This window comes from Hydractinia symbiolongicarpus, chromosome 1 (assembly GCF_029227915.1).
Source record: "Hydractinia symbiolongicarpus strain clone_291-10 chromosome 1, HSymV2.1, whole genome shotgun sequence".
Classification (NCBI taxonomy): Eukaryota; Metazoa; Cnidaria; class Hydrozoa; order Anthoathecata; family Hydractiniidae; genus Hydractinia; species Hydractinia symbiolongicarpus.
This window is the reverse complement of record NC_079875.1, coordinates 27708051-27720464: the sequence shown is the minus strand read 5'-3', so window position 1 is coordinate 27720464 and position 12414 is coordinate 27708051. Positions and strand designations below refer to the sequence as shown.

Here is a 12414-nt window from a genome sequence, read left to right as displayed (position 1 = left end):
TGTCATATGCAACATATCACAATGTTCTATTAAGAATGGATTTGGAAAAATAGGGACTGTCTTCGTTGTCTCTAAGGATATAAAAAAAAGCCTCAGTACGCAATAATGAAGTCACAACCTGAAGCAAGATTTTCTTCTTACAATTACTTAACTCAAGAACTATTATTTTGTAACCTTGTTTTAATACTGTTTTTTCTGACTCTGACGTGAATTGAACACGCAACCTTCTGATCTGGAGTCAGACGCGCTACCATTGCGCCACAGAGTCCGTAGCTATACAACTGCGTAAGACTGGGACCCAGAGTAGTTTAAGTTATTACTACATGTGTACCTGACCCGAATCCAAAAGGCACGTTAGGGATGTTAGGCGCATGTGATAACACCTAAAATAAGGAAGTACTCTTAACTTCAGGGCAAGACTTGCGATTCAGACGAGTTTGGTTTGTTCTCTGCAGTAAAGAGCATTAAGGATGAGCTATTTCGAGTGTCTTTGTAAAAATTGAAACAAGGGGAAATTGCACTGACAACATTAGTTACACTCCAACAATGGGCTCAACCGGGATTTGAACCTAAAGCAAGAATCATGCCACTAGACCATTGAGCCTCTATGTCCCGTGCATTTTATTATATCCATAGAGACGAAGAAGACAGTCCCTATCTTTAACATTAGTTACACTTTAATAATGGGCTCAACCGGGATTTGAACCCGGGACCTCTCGCACCCAAAGCGAAAATCATGCCACTAGACCATTGAGCCTCCATGTCACATGCAACATGTCACAATGTTCTATTAAGAATGGATTTGGAAAAATAGGGACTGTCTTCGTTGTCTCTAAGGATATAAAAAGAAGCCTCAGTACGCAATAATGAAGTCACAACCTGAAGCAAGATTTTCTTCTTACAATTACTTAACTCAAGAACTATTATTTTGTAACCTTGTTTTAATACTGTTTTTTCTGACTCTGACGTGAATTGAACACGCAACCTTCTGATCTGGAGTCAGACGCGCTACCATTGCGCCACAGAGTCCGTAGCCATTCACAACAGTCACAGCGTGGAGCAAGATTTTCTTCTTACAACTACTTCACTCAAGAACCATTATTTTGTAACCATGTTTTAATACTGTTTTTTCTGACTCTGACGTGAATTGAACACGCAACCTTCTGATCTGGAGTCAGACGCGCTACCATTGCGCCACAGAGTCCGTTGCTATACAACTGCATAAGACTGGGACCCAGAGTAGTTAAGTTATTACTACATGTGTGCCTGACCCGAATCCAAAAGGCACGTTAGGGATGTTAGGCGCATGTGATAACACCTACAATAAGGAAGTACTCTTAACTTCAGGGCAAGACTTGCGATTCAGTGGAGTTTGGTTTGTTCTCTTCAGTAAATAGCATTAAGGATGTGCTATTTCGAGTGTCTTTGTAAAAAATGAAACGAGCGGAAATTGCACTGACAACATTAGTTACACTCCAACAATGGGCTCAACCGGGATTTGAACCTAAAGCAAGAATCATGCCACTAGACCATTGAGCCTCCATGTCCCTTGCATTTTATTATATCCATAGAGACGAAGAAGACAGTCCCTATCTTTAACACTAGTTACTCTTTAATAAAGGGCTCAACCGGGATTTGAACCCGGGACCTCTCGCACCCAAAGCGAGAATCATGCCACTAGACCATTGAGCCTCCATGTCACATGCAACATGTCACAATGTTCTCTTAGGAATGGCTTTGGAAAAATGGGGACTGTCTTCGTTGTCTCTAAGGATATAAAAAAAGCCTCAGTACGCAATAATGAAGTCACAACTTCGAGCAAGATTTTCTTCTTACAATTACTTCACTCAAGAACCATTATTTTGTAACCACGTTTTAATACTGTTTTTTCTGACTCTGACGTGAATTGAACACGCAACCTTCTGATCTGGAGTCAGACGCGCTACCATTGCGCCACAGAGTCCGTGGCTATACAACTGCGTAAGACTGGGACACAGAGTAGTTAAGTTATTACTACATGTGTGCCTGACCCGAATCCAAAAGGCACGTTAGGGATGTTAGGCGCATGTGATAACACCTACAATAAGGAAGTACTCTTAACTTCAGGGCAAGACTTGCGATTCAGTCGAGTTTGGTTTGTTCTCTTCAGTAAATAGCATTAAGAATGTGCTATTTCGAGTGTCTTTGTAAAAAATGAAACAAGCGGAAATTGCACTGACAACATTAGTTACACTCCAACAATGGGCTCAACCGGGATTTGAACCTAAAGCAAGAATCATGCCACTAGACCATTGAGCCTCTATGTCCCTTGTATTTTATTATATCCATAGAGACGAAGAAGACAGTCCCTATCTTTAACATTAGTTACTCTTTAATTAGGGGCTCAACCGAGATTTGAACCCGGGACCTCTCGCACCCAAAGCGAGAATCATGCCACTAGACCATTGAGCCTCCATGTCACATGCAACATGTCACAATGTTCTATTAAGAATGGATTTGGAAAAATAGGGACTGTCTTCGTTGTCTCTAAGGACATAAAAAAAAGCATCAGTACGCAATAATGAAGTCACAACCTGAAGCAAGATTTTCTTCTTACAATTACTTAACTTAAGAACTATTATTTTGTAACCATGTTTTAATACTGTTTTTTCTGACTCTGACGTGAATTGAACACGCAACCTTCTGATCTGGAGTCAGACGCGCTACAGAGTTATTGCGCCACAGAGTCCGTAGCTATACAACTGCGTAAGACTGGGACCCAGAGTAGTTTAAGTTATTACTACATGTGTACCTGACCCGAATCCAAAAGGCACGTTAGGGATGTTAGGCGCATGTGATAACACCTAAAATAAGGAAGTACTCTTAACTTCAGGGCAAGACTTGCGATTCAGACGAGTTTGGTTTGTTCTCTGCAGTAAAGAGCATTAAGGATGAGCTATTTTGAGTGTCTTTGTAAAAAATGAAACAAGCGGAAATTGCACTGACAACATTAGTTACACTCCAACAATGGGCTCAACCGGGATTTGAACCTAAAGCAAGAATCATGCCACTAGACCATTGAGCCTCTATGTCCCGTGCATTTTATTATATCCATAGAGACGAAGAAGACAGTCCCTATCTTTAACATTAGTTACACTTTAATATTGGGATCAACCGGGATTTGAACCCGGGACCTCTCGCACCCAAAGCGAGAATCATGCCACTAGACCATTGAGCCTCCATGTCACATGCAACATGTCACAATGTTCTCTTAGGAATGGCTTTGGAAAAATGGGGACTGTCTTCGTTGTCTCTAAGGATATAAAAAAAGCCTCAGTACGCAATAATGAAGTCACAACCTGAAGCAAGATTTTCTTCTTACAATTACTTAACTCAAGAACTATTATTTTGTAACCATGTTTTAATACTGTTTTTTCTGACTCTGACGTGAATTGAACACGCAACCTTCTGATCTGGAGTCAGACGCGCTACAGAGTTATTGCGCCACAGAGTCCGTAGCTATACAACTGCGTAAGACTGGGACCCAGAGTAGTTTAAGTTATTACTACATGTGTACCTGACCCGAATCCAAAAGGCACGTTAGGGATGTTAGGCGCATGTGATAACACCTAAAATAAGGAAGTACTCTTAACTTCAGGGCAAGACTTGCGATTCAGACGAGTTTGGTTTGTTCTCTGCAGTAAAGAGCATTAAGGATGAGCTATTTCGAGTGTCTTTGTAAAAAATGAAACAAGCGGAAATTGCACTGACAACATTAGTTACACTCCAACAATGGGCTCAACCGGGATTTGAACCTAAAGCAAGAATCATGCCACTAGACCATTGAGCCTCTATGTCCCGTGCATTTTATTATATCCATAGAGACGAAGAAGACAGTCCCTATCTTTAACATTAGTTACACTTTAATATTGGGCTCAACCGGGATTTGAACCCGGGACCTCTCGCACCCAAAGCGAGAATCATGCCACTAGACCATTGAGCCTCCATGTCACATGCAACATGTCACAATGTTCTATTAAGAATGGCTTTGGAAAAATAGGGACTGTCTTCGTTGTCTCTAAGGATATAAAAAAAAGCCTCAGTACGCAATAATGAAGTCACAACCTGGAGCAAGATTTTCTTCTTACAATTACTTCACTCAAGAACCATTATTTTGTAACCATGTTTTAATACTGTTTTTTCTGACTCTGACGTGAATTGAACACGCAACCTTCTGATCTGGAGTCAGACGCGCTACCATTGCGCCACAGAGTCTGTAGCTATACAACTGCGTAAGACTGGGACCCAGAGTAGTTTAAGTTATTACTACATGTGTACCTGACCCGAATCCAAAAGGCACGTTAGGGATGTTAGGCGCATGTGATAACACCTACAATAAGGAAGTACTCTTAACTTCAGGGCAAGACTTGCGATTCAGTCTAGTTTGGTTTGTTCTCTGCAGTAAATAGCATTAAGGATGTGCTATTTCGAGTGTCTTTCTAAAAAATGAAACAAGCGGAAATTGCACTGACAACATTAGTTACACTCCAACAATGGGCTCCACTGGGATTTGAACCTAAAGCAAGAATCATGCCACTAGACCATTGAGCCTCTATGTCCCGTGCATTTTATTATATCCATAGAGACGAAGAAGACAGTCCCTATCTTTAACATTAGTTACACTTTAATAATGGGCTCAACCGGGATTTGAACCCGGGACCTCACGCACCCAAAGCGAGAATCATGCCACTAGACCATTGAGCCTCCATGTCATATGCAACATATCACAATGTTCTATTAAGAATGGATTTGGAAAAATAGGGACTGTCTTCGTTGTCTCTAAGGATATAAAAAAAGCCTCAATCGCAATAATGAAGTCACAACCTGAAGCAAGATTTTCTTCTTACAATTACTTAACTCAAGAACTATTATTTTGTAACCTTGTTTTAATACTGTTTTTTCTGACTCTGACGTGAATTGAACACGCAACCTTCTGATCTGGAGTCAGACGCGCTACCATTGCGCCACAGAGTCCGTAGCTATACAACTGCGTAAGACTGGGACCCAGAGTAGTTTAAGTTATTACTACATGTGTGCCTGACCCGAATCCAAAATGCACGTAAGGGATGTTAGGCGCATGTGATAACATCTACAATAAGGAAGTACTCTTAACTTCAGGGGAAGACTTGCGATTCAGTCTAGTTTGGTTTGTTCTCTGCAGTAAATAGCATTAAGGATGTGCTATTTCGAGTGTCTTTCTAAAAAATGAAACAAGCGGAAATTGCACTGACAACATTAGTTACACTCCAACAATGGGCTCCACTGGGATTTGAACCTAAAGCAAGAATCATGCCACTAGACCATTGAGCCTCTATGTCCCGTGCATTTTATTATATCCATAGAGACGAAGAAGACAGTCCCTATCTTTAACATTAGTTACACTTTAATAATGGGCTCAACCGGGATTTGAACCCGGGACCTCACGCACCCAAAGCGAGAATCATGCCACTAGACCATTGAGCCTCCATGTCATATGCAACATATCACAATGTTCTATTAAGAATGGATTTGGAAAAATAGGGACTGTCTTCGTTGTCTCTAAGGATATAAAAAAAAGCCTCAATCGCAATAATGAAGTCACAACCTGAAGCAAGATTTTCTTCTTACAATTACTTAACTCAAGAACTATTATTTTGTAACCTTGTTTTAATACTGTTTTTTCTGACTCTGACGTGAATTGAACACGCAACCTTCTGATCTGGAGTCAGACGCGCTACCATTGCGCCACAGAGTCCGTAGCTATACAACTGCGTAAGACTGGGACCCAGAGTAGTTTAAGTTATTACTACATGTGTGCCTGACCCGAATCCAAAATGCACGTAAGGGATGTTAGGCGCATGTGATAACATCTACAATAAGGAAGTACTCTTAACTTCAGGGGAAGACTTGCGATTCAGTCTACTTTGGTTTGTTCTCTGCAGTAAATAGCATTAAGGATGTGCTATTTCGAGTGTCTTTCTAAAAAATGAAACAAGCGGAAATTGCACTGACAACATTAGTTACACTCCAACAATGGGCTCAACCGGGATTTGAACCTGAAGCAAGAATCATGCCACTAGACCATTGAGCCTCTATGTCCCGTGCATTTTATTATATCCATAGAGACGAGAAGACAGTCCCTATCTTTAACATTAGTTACACTTTAATAATGGGCTCAACCGGGATTTGAACCCGGGACCTCTCGCACCCAAAGCGAGAATCATGCCACTAGACCATTGAGCCTCCATGTCACATGCAACATGTCACAATATTCTATTAAGAATGGCTTTGGAAAAATAGGGACTGTCTTCGTTGTCTCTAAGGATATAAAAAAAGCCTCAGTACGCAATAATGAAGTCACAACCTGGAGCAAGATTTTCTTCTTACAATTACTTCACTCAAGAACCATTATTTTGTAACCATGTTTTAATACTGTTTTTTCTGACTCTGACGTGAATTGAACACGCAACCTTCTGATCTGGAGTCAGACGCGCTACCATTGCGCCACAGAGTCCGTAGCTATACAACTGCGTAAGACTGGGACCCAGAGTAGTTTAAGTTATTACTACATGTGTACCTGACCCAAATCCAAAAGGCACGTTAGGGATGTTAGGCGCATGTGATAACACCTATAATAAGGAAGTACTCTTAACTTCAGGGCAAGACTTGCGATTCAGTCTAGTTTGGTTTGTTCTCTGCAGTAAATAGCATTAAGGATGTGCTATTTCGAGTGTCTTTCTAAAAAATGAAACAAGCGGAAATTGCACTGACAACATTAGTTACACTCCAACAATGGGCTCCACTGGGATTTGAACCTAAAGCAAGAATCATGCCACTAGACCATTGAGCCTCTATGTCCCGTGCATTTTATTATATCCATAGAGACGAAGAAGACAGTCCCTATCTTTAACATTAGTTACACTTTAATAATGGGCTCAACCGGGATTTGAACCCGGGACCTCACGCACCCAAAGCGAGAATCATGCCACTAGACCATTGAGCCTCCATGTCATATGCAACATATCACAATGTTCTATTAAGAATGGATTTGGAAAAATAGGGACTGTCTTCGTTGTCTCTAAGGATATAAAAAAAAGCCTCAATCGCAATAATGAAGTCACAACCTGAAGCAAGATTTTCTTCTTACAATTACTTAACTCAAGAACTATTATTTTGTAACCTTGTTTTAATACTGTTTTTTCTGACTCTGACGTGAATTGAACACGCAACCTTCTGATCTGGAGTCAGACGCGCTACCATTGCGCCACAGAGTCCGTAGCTATACAACTGCGTAAGACTGGGACCCAGAGTAGTTTAAGTTATTACTACATGTGTGCCTGACCCGAATCCAAAATGCACGTAAGGGATGTTAGGCGCATGTGATAACATCTACAATAAGGAAGTACTCTTAACTTCAGGGGAAGACTTGCGATTCAGTCTACTTTGGTTTGTTCTCTGCAGTAAATAGCATTAAGGATGTGCTATTTCGAGTGTCTTTGTAAAAAATGAAACAAGCGAAAATTGCACTGACAACATTAGTTGCACTCCAACAATGGGCTCAACCGGGATTTGAACCTAAAGCAAGAATCATGCCACTAGACCATTGAGCCTCTATGTCCCGTGCATTTTATTATATCCATAGAGACGAGAAGACAGTCCCTATCTTTAACATTAGTTACACTTTAGTAATGGGCTCAACCGGGATTTGAACCCGGGACCTCTCACACCCAAAGCGAGAATCATGCCACTAGACCATTGAGCCTCCATGTCACATGCAACATGTCACAATATTCTATTAAGAATAGCTTTGGAAAAATAGGGACTGTCTTCGTTGTCTCTAAGGATATAAAAAAAGCCTCAGTACGCAATAATGAAGTCACAACCTGGAGCAAAATTTTCTTCTTACAATTACTTCACTCAAGAACCATTATTTTGTAACCATGTTTTAATACTGTTTTGTCTGACTCTGACGTGAATTGAACACGCAACCTTTTGATCTGGAGTCAGACGCGCTACCATTGCGCCACAGAGTCCGTAGCTATACAACTGCGTAAGACTGGGACCCAGAGTAGTTTAAGTTATTACTACATGTGTACCTGACCCGAATCCAAAAGGCACGTTAGGGATGTTAGGCGCATGTGATAACACCTACAATAAGGAAGTACTCTTAACTTCAGGGCAAGACTTGCGATTCAGTCTAGTTTGGTTTGTTCTCTGCAGTAAATAGCATTAAGGATGTGCTATTTCGAGTGTCTTTCTAAAAAATGAAACAAGCGGAAATTGCACTGACAACATTAGTTGCACTCCAACAATGGGCTCAACCGGGATTTGAACCTAAAGCAAGAATCATGCCACTAGACCATTGAGCCTCTATGTCCCGTGCATTTTATTATATCCATAGAGACGAGAAGACAGTCCCTATCTTTAACATTAGTTACACTTTAGTAATGGGCTCAACCGGGATTTGAACCCGGGACCTCTCACACCCAAAGCGAGAATCATGCCACTAGACCATTGAGCCTCCATGTCACATGCAACATGTCACAATATTCTATTAAGATTGGCTTTGGAAAAATAGGGACTGTCTTCGTTGTCTCTAAGGATATAAAAAAAGCCTCAGTACGCAATAATGAAGTCACAACCTGGAGCAAGATTTTCTTCTTACAATTACTTCACTCAAGAACCATTATTTTGTAACCATGTTTTAATACTGTTTTGTCTGACTCTGACGTGAATTGAACACGCAACCTTTTGATCTGGAGTCAGACGCGCTACCATTGCGCCACAGAGTCCGTAGCTATACAACTGCGTAAGACTGGGACCCAGAGTAGTTTAAGTTATTACTACATGTGTACCTGACCCGAATCCAAAAGGCACGTTAGGGATGTTAGGCGCATGTGATAACACCTACAATAAGGAAGTACTCTTAACTTCAGGGCAAGACTTGCGATTCAGTCTAGTTTGGTTTGTTCTCTGCAGTAAATAGCATTAAGGATGTGCTATTTCGAGTGTCTTTCTAAAAAATGAAACAAGCGGAAATTGCACTGACAACATTAGTTACACTCCAACAATGGGCTTCACTGGGATTTGAACCTAAAGCAAGAATCATGCCACTAGACCATTGAGCCTCTATGTCCCGTGCATTTTATTATATCCATAGAGACGAAGAAGACAGTCCCTATCTTTAACATTAGTTACACTTTAATAATGGGCTCAACCGGGATTTGAACCCGGGACCTCTCGCACCCAAAGCGAGAATCATGCCACTAGACCATTGAGCCTCCATGTCATATGCAACATATCACAATGTTCTATTAAGAATGGATTTGGAAAAATAGGGACTGTCTTCGTTGTCTCTAAGGATATAAAAAAAGCCTCAGTACGCAATAATGAAGTCACAACCTGAAGCAAGATTTTCTTCTTACAATTACTTAACTCAAGAACTATTATTTTGTAACCTTGTTTTAATACTGTTTTTTCTGACTCTGACGTGAATTGAACACGCAACCTTCTGATCTGGAGTCAGACGCGCTACCATTGCGCCACAGAGTCCGTAGCTATACAACTGCGTAAGACTGGGACCCAGAGTAGTTTAAGTTATTACTACATGTGTACCTGACCCGAATCCAAAAGGCACGTTAGGGATGTTAGGCGCATGTGATAACACCTAAAATAAGGAAGTACTCTTAACTTCAGGGCAAGACTTGCGATTCAGACGAGTTTGGTTTGTTCTCTGCAGTAAAGAGCATTAAGGATGAGCTATTTCGAGTGTCTTTGTAAAAAATGAAACAAGCGGAAATTGCACTGACAACATTAGTTACACTCCAACAATGGGCTTCACTGGGATTTGAACCTAAAGCAAGAATCATGCCACTAGACCATTGAGCCTCTATGTCCCGTGCATTTTATTATATCCATAGAGACGAAGAAGACAGTCCCTATCTTTAACATTAGTTACACTTTAATAATGGGCTCAACCGGGATTTGAACCCGGGACCTCTCGCACCCAAAGCGAGAATCATGCCACTAGACCATTGAGCCTCCATGTCATATGCAACATATCACAATGTTCTATTAAGAATGGATTTGGAAAAATAGGGACTGTCTTCGTTGTCTCTAAGGATATAAAAAAAAGCCTCAGTACGCAATAATGAAGTCACAACCTGAAGCAAGATTTTCTTCTTACAATTACTTAACTCAAGAACTATTATTTTGTAACCTTGTTTTAATACTGTTTTTTCTGACTCTGACGTGAATTGAACACGCAACCTTCTGATCTGGAGTCAGACGCGCTACCATTGCGCCACAGAGTCCGTAGCTATACAACTGCGTAAGACTGGGACCCAGAGTAGTTTAAGTTATTACTACATGTGTGCCTGACCCGAATCCAAAATGCACGTAAGGGATGTTAGGCGCATGTGATAACATCTACAATAAGGAAGTACTCTTAACTTCAGGGGAAGACTTGCGATTCAGTCTAGTTTGGTTTGTTCTCTGCAGTAAATAGCATTAAGGATGTGCTATTTCGAGTGTCTTTCTAAAAAATGAAACAAGCGGAAATTGCACTGACAACATTAGTTACACTCCAACAATGGGCTCCACTGGGATTTGAACCTAAAGCAAGAATCATGCCACTAGACCATTGAGCCTCTATGTCCCGTGCATTTTATTATATCCATAGAGACGAAGAAGACAGTCCCTATCTTTAACATTAGTTACACTTTAATAATGGGCTCAACCGGGATTTGAACCCGGGACCTCACGCACCCAAAGCGAGAATCATGCCACTAGACCATTGAGCCTCCATGTCATATGCAACATATCACAATGTTCTATTAAGAATGGATTTGGAAAAATAGGGACTGTCTTCGTTGTCTCTAAGGATATAAAAAAAAGCCTCAATCGCAATAATGAAGTCACAACCTGAAGCAAGATTTTCTTCTTACAATTACTTAACTCAAGAACTATTATTTTGTAACCTTGTTTTAATACTGTTTTTTCTGACTCTGACGTGAATTGAACACGCAACCTTCTGATCTGGAGTCAGACGCGCTACCATTGCGCCACAGAGTCCGTAGCTATACAACTGCGTAAGACTGGGACCCAGAGTAGTTTAAGTTATTACTACATGTGTGCCTGACCCGAATCCAAAATGCACGTAAGGGATGTTAGGCGCATGTGATAACATCTACAATAAGGAAGTACTCTTAACTTCAGGGGAAGACTTGCGATTCAGTCTACTTTGGTTTGTTCTCTGCAGTAAATAGCATTAAGGATGTGCTATTTCGAGTGTCTTTCTAAAAAATGAAACAAGCGGAAATTGCACTGACAACATTAGTTACACTCCAACAATGGGCTCAACCGGGATTTGAACCTGAAGCAAGAATCATGCCACTAGACCATTGAGCCTCTATGTCCCGTGCATTTTATTATATCCATAGAGACGAGAAGACAGTCCCTATCTTTAACATTAGTTACACTTTAATAATGGGCTCAACCGGGATTTGAACCCGGGACCTCTCGCACCCAAAGCGAGAATCATGCCACTAGACCATTGAGCCTCCATGTCACATGCAACATGTCACAATATTCTATTAAGAATGGCTTTGGAAAAATAGGGACTGTCTTCGTTGTCTCTAAGGATATAAAAAAAGCCTCAGTACGCAATAATGAAGTCACAACCTGGAGCAAGATTTTCTTCTTACAATTACTTCACTCAAGAACCATTATTTTGTAACCATGTTTTAATACTGTTTTTTCTGACTCTGACGTGAATTGAACACGCAACCTTCTGATCTGGAGTCAGACGCGCTACCATTGCGCCACAGAGTCCGTAGCTATACAACTGCGTAAGACTGGGACCCAGAGTAGTTTAAGTTATTACTACATGTGTACCTGACCCAAATCCAAAAGGCACGTTAGGGATGTTAGGCGCATGTGATAACACCTATAATAAGGAAGTACTCTTAACTTCAGGGCAAGACTTGCGATTCAGTCTAGTTTGGTTTGTTCTCTGCAGTAAATAGCATTAAGGATGTGCTATTTCGAGTGTCTTTCTAAAAAATGAAACAAGCGGAAATTGCACTGACAACATTAGTTACACTCCAACAATGGGCTCCACTGGGATTTGAACCTAAAGCAAGAATCATGCCACTAGACCATTGAGCCTCTATGTCCCGTGCATTTTATTATATCCATAGAGACGAAGAAGACAGTCCCTATCTTTAACATTAGTTACACTTTAATAATGGGCTCAACCGGGATTTGAACCCGGGACCTCACGCACCCAAAGCGAGAATCATGCCACTAGACCATTGAGCCTCCATGTCATATGCAACATATCACAATGTTCTATTAAGAATGGATTTGGAAAAATAGGGACTGTCTTCGTTGTCT

The 12414-nt window shown here is 40.9% G+C and overlaps 33 non-coding genes across 33 annotated transcripts; all 33 read right to left on the bottom strand.

Annotated features, from left to right (window-relative positions):
- Positions 1–196: 196 nt before the first annotated feature.
- Trnaw-cca (transfer RNA tryptophan (anticodon CCA)) lies at positions 197–268 on the bottom strand. Its single transcript has one exon. It is a non-coding gene; the product is annotated as a tRNA-Trp (tRNA).
- A 417-nt stretch (positions 269–685) lies between these two features.
- On the bottom strand, positions 686–757 carry Trnap-ugg (transfer RNA proline (anticodon UGG)). The gene has a single exon. It is a non-coding gene; the product is annotated as a tRNA-Pro (tRNA).
- A 200-nt stretch (positions 758–957) lies between these two features.
- On the bottom strand, positions 958–1029 carry Trnaw-cca (transfer RNA tryptophan (anticodon CCA)). Its single transcript has one exon. It is a non-coding gene; the product is annotated as a tRNA-Trp (tRNA).
- A 103-nt stretch (positions 1030–1132) lies between these two features.
- On the bottom strand, positions 1133–1204 carry Trnaw-cca (transfer RNA tryptophan (anticodon CCA)). The gene has a single exon. It is a non-coding gene; the product is annotated as a tRNA-Trp (tRNA).
- Positions 1205–1620: 416 nt separating this feature from the next.
- Trnap-ugg (transfer RNA proline (anticodon UGG)) lies at positions 1621–1692 on the bottom strand. The gene has a single exon. It is a non-coding gene; the product is annotated as a tRNA-Pro (tRNA).
- Positions 1693–1891: 199 nt separating this feature from the next.
- On the bottom strand, positions 1892–1963 carry Trnaw-cca (transfer RNA tryptophan (anticodon CCA)). The gene has a single exon. It is a non-coding gene; the product is annotated as a tRNA-Trp (tRNA).
- A 416-nt stretch (positions 1964–2379) lies between these two features.
- Positions 2380–2451, bottom strand: Trnap-ugg (transfer RNA proline (anticodon UGG)). Its single transcript has one exon. It is a non-coding gene; the product is annotated as a tRNA-Pro (tRNA).
- A 200-nt stretch (positions 2452–2651) lies between these two features.
- Positions 2652–2728, bottom strand: Trnaw-cca (transfer RNA tryptophan (anticodon CCA)). The gene has a single exon. It is a non-coding gene; the product is annotated as a tRNA-Trp (tRNA).
- A 417-nt stretch (positions 2729–3145) lies between these two features.
- Positions 3146–3217, bottom strand: Trnap-ugg (transfer RNA proline (anticodon UGG)). Its single transcript has one exon. It is a non-coding gene; the product is annotated as a tRNA-Pro (tRNA).
- Positions 3218–3416: 199 nt separating this feature from the next.
- Positions 3417–3493, bottom strand: Trnaw-cca (transfer RNA tryptophan (anticodon CCA)). Its single transcript has one exon. It is a non-coding gene; the product is annotated as a tRNA-Trp (tRNA).
- A 417-nt stretch (positions 3494–3910) lies between these two features.
- Positions 3911–3982, bottom strand: Trnap-ugg (transfer RNA proline (anticodon UGG)). Its single transcript has one exon. It is a non-coding gene; the product is annotated as a tRNA-Pro (tRNA).
- A 200-nt stretch (positions 3983–4182) lies between these two features.
- On the bottom strand, positions 4183–4254 carry Trnaw-cca (transfer RNA tryptophan (anticodon CCA)). The gene has a single exon. It is a non-coding gene; the product is annotated as a tRNA-Trp (tRNA).
- Positions 4255–4671: 417 nt separating this feature from the next.
- Trnap-ugg (transfer RNA proline (anticodon UGG)) lies at positions 4672–4743 on the bottom strand. Its single transcript has one exon. It is a non-coding gene; the product is annotated as a tRNA-Pro (tRNA).
- A 198-nt stretch (positions 4744–4941) lies between these two features.
- On the bottom strand, positions 4942–5013 carry Trnaw-cca (transfer RNA tryptophan (anticodon CCA)). Its single transcript has one exon. It is a non-coding gene; the product is annotated as a tRNA-Trp (tRNA).
- Positions 5014–5430: 417 nt separating this feature from the next.
- On the bottom strand, positions 5431–5502 carry Trnap-ugg (transfer RNA proline (anticodon UGG)). The gene has a single exon. It is a non-coding gene; the product is annotated as a tRNA-Pro (tRNA).
- A 199-nt stretch (positions 5503–5701) lies between these two features.
- Positions 5702–5773, bottom strand: Trnaw-cca (transfer RNA tryptophan (anticodon CCA)). Its single transcript has one exon. It is a non-coding gene; the product is annotated as a tRNA-Trp (tRNA).
- Positions 5774–6189: 416 nt separating this feature from the next.
- Positions 6190–6261, bottom strand: Trnap-ugg (transfer RNA proline (anticodon UGG)). The gene has a single exon. It is a non-coding gene; the product is annotated as a tRNA-Pro (tRNA).
- A 199-nt stretch (positions 6262–6460) lies between these two features.
- Trnaw-cca (transfer RNA tryptophan (anticodon CCA)) lies at positions 6461–6532 on the bottom strand. Its single transcript has one exon. It is a non-coding gene; the product is annotated as a tRNA-Trp (tRNA).
- Positions 6533–6949: 417 nt separating this feature from the next.
- On the bottom strand, positions 6950–7021 carry Trnap-ugg (transfer RNA proline (anticodon UGG)). Its single transcript has one exon. It is a non-coding gene; the product is annotated as a tRNA-Pro (tRNA).
- A 199-nt stretch (positions 7022–7220) lies between these two features.
- Trnaw-cca (transfer RNA tryptophan (anticodon CCA)) lies at positions 7221–7292 on the bottom strand. Its single transcript has one exon. It is a non-coding gene; the product is annotated as a tRNA-Trp (tRNA).
- A 416-nt stretch (positions 7293–7708) lies between these two features.
- On the bottom strand, positions 7709–7780 carry Trnap-ugg (transfer RNA proline (anticodon UGG)). The gene has a single exon. It is a non-coding gene; the product is annotated as a tRNA-Pro (tRNA).
- A 199-nt stretch (positions 7781–7979) lies between these two features.
- Trnaw-cca (transfer RNA tryptophan (anticodon CCA)) lies at positions 7980–8051 on the bottom strand. Its single transcript has one exon. It is a non-coding gene; the product is annotated as a tRNA-Trp (tRNA).
- Positions 8052–8467: 416 nt separating this feature from the next.
- Trnap-ugg (transfer RNA proline (anticodon UGG)) lies at positions 8468–8539 on the bottom strand. The gene has a single exon. It is a non-coding gene; the product is annotated as a tRNA-Pro (tRNA).
- Positions 8540–8738: 199 nt separating this feature from the next.
- Positions 8739–8810, bottom strand: Trnaw-cca (transfer RNA tryptophan (anticodon CCA)). The gene has a single exon. It is a non-coding gene; the product is annotated as a tRNA-Trp (tRNA).
- Positions 8811–9227: 417 nt separating this feature from the next.
- On the bottom strand, positions 9228–9299 carry Trnap-ugg (transfer RNA proline (anticodon UGG)). Its single transcript has one exon. It is a non-coding gene; the product is annotated as a tRNA-Pro (tRNA).
- Positions 9300–9498: 199 nt separating this feature from the next.
- Positions 9499–9570, bottom strand: Trnaw-cca (transfer RNA tryptophan (anticodon CCA)). Its single transcript has one exon. It is a non-coding gene; the product is annotated as a tRNA-Trp (tRNA).
- Positions 9571–9987: 417 nt separating this feature from the next.
- Trnap-ugg (transfer RNA proline (anticodon UGG)) lies at positions 9988–10059 on the bottom strand. The gene has a single exon. It is a non-coding gene; the product is annotated as a tRNA-Pro (tRNA).
- Positions 10060–10259: 200 nt separating this feature from the next.
- Positions 10260–10331, bottom strand: Trnaw-cca (transfer RNA tryptophan (anticodon CCA)). The gene has a single exon. It is a non-coding gene; the product is annotated as a tRNA-Trp (tRNA).
- A 417-nt stretch (positions 10332–10748) lies between these two features.
- Trnap-ugg (transfer RNA proline (anticodon UGG)) lies at positions 10749–10820 on the bottom strand. Its single transcript has one exon. It is a non-coding gene; the product is annotated as a tRNA-Pro (tRNA).
- Positions 10821–11019: 199 nt separating this feature from the next.
- On the bottom strand, positions 11020–11091 carry Trnaw-cca (transfer RNA tryptophan (anticodon CCA)). The gene has a single exon. It is a non-coding gene; the product is annotated as a tRNA-Trp (tRNA).
- Positions 11092–11507: 416 nt separating this feature from the next.
- Trnap-ugg (transfer RNA proline (anticodon UGG)) lies at positions 11508–11579 on the bottom strand. Its single transcript has one exon. It is a non-coding gene; the product is annotated as a tRNA-Pro (tRNA).
- Positions 11580–11778: 199 nt separating this feature from the next.
- Trnaw-cca (transfer RNA tryptophan (anticodon CCA)) lies at positions 11779–11850 on the bottom strand. The gene has a single exon. It is a non-coding gene; the product is annotated as a tRNA-Trp (tRNA).
- A 417-nt stretch (positions 11851–12267) lies between these two features.
- Positions 12268–12339, bottom strand: Trnap-ugg (transfer RNA proline (anticodon UGG)). Its single transcript has one exon. It is a non-coding gene; the product is annotated as a tRNA-Pro (tRNA).
- Positions 12340–12414: the final 75 nt, after the last annotated feature.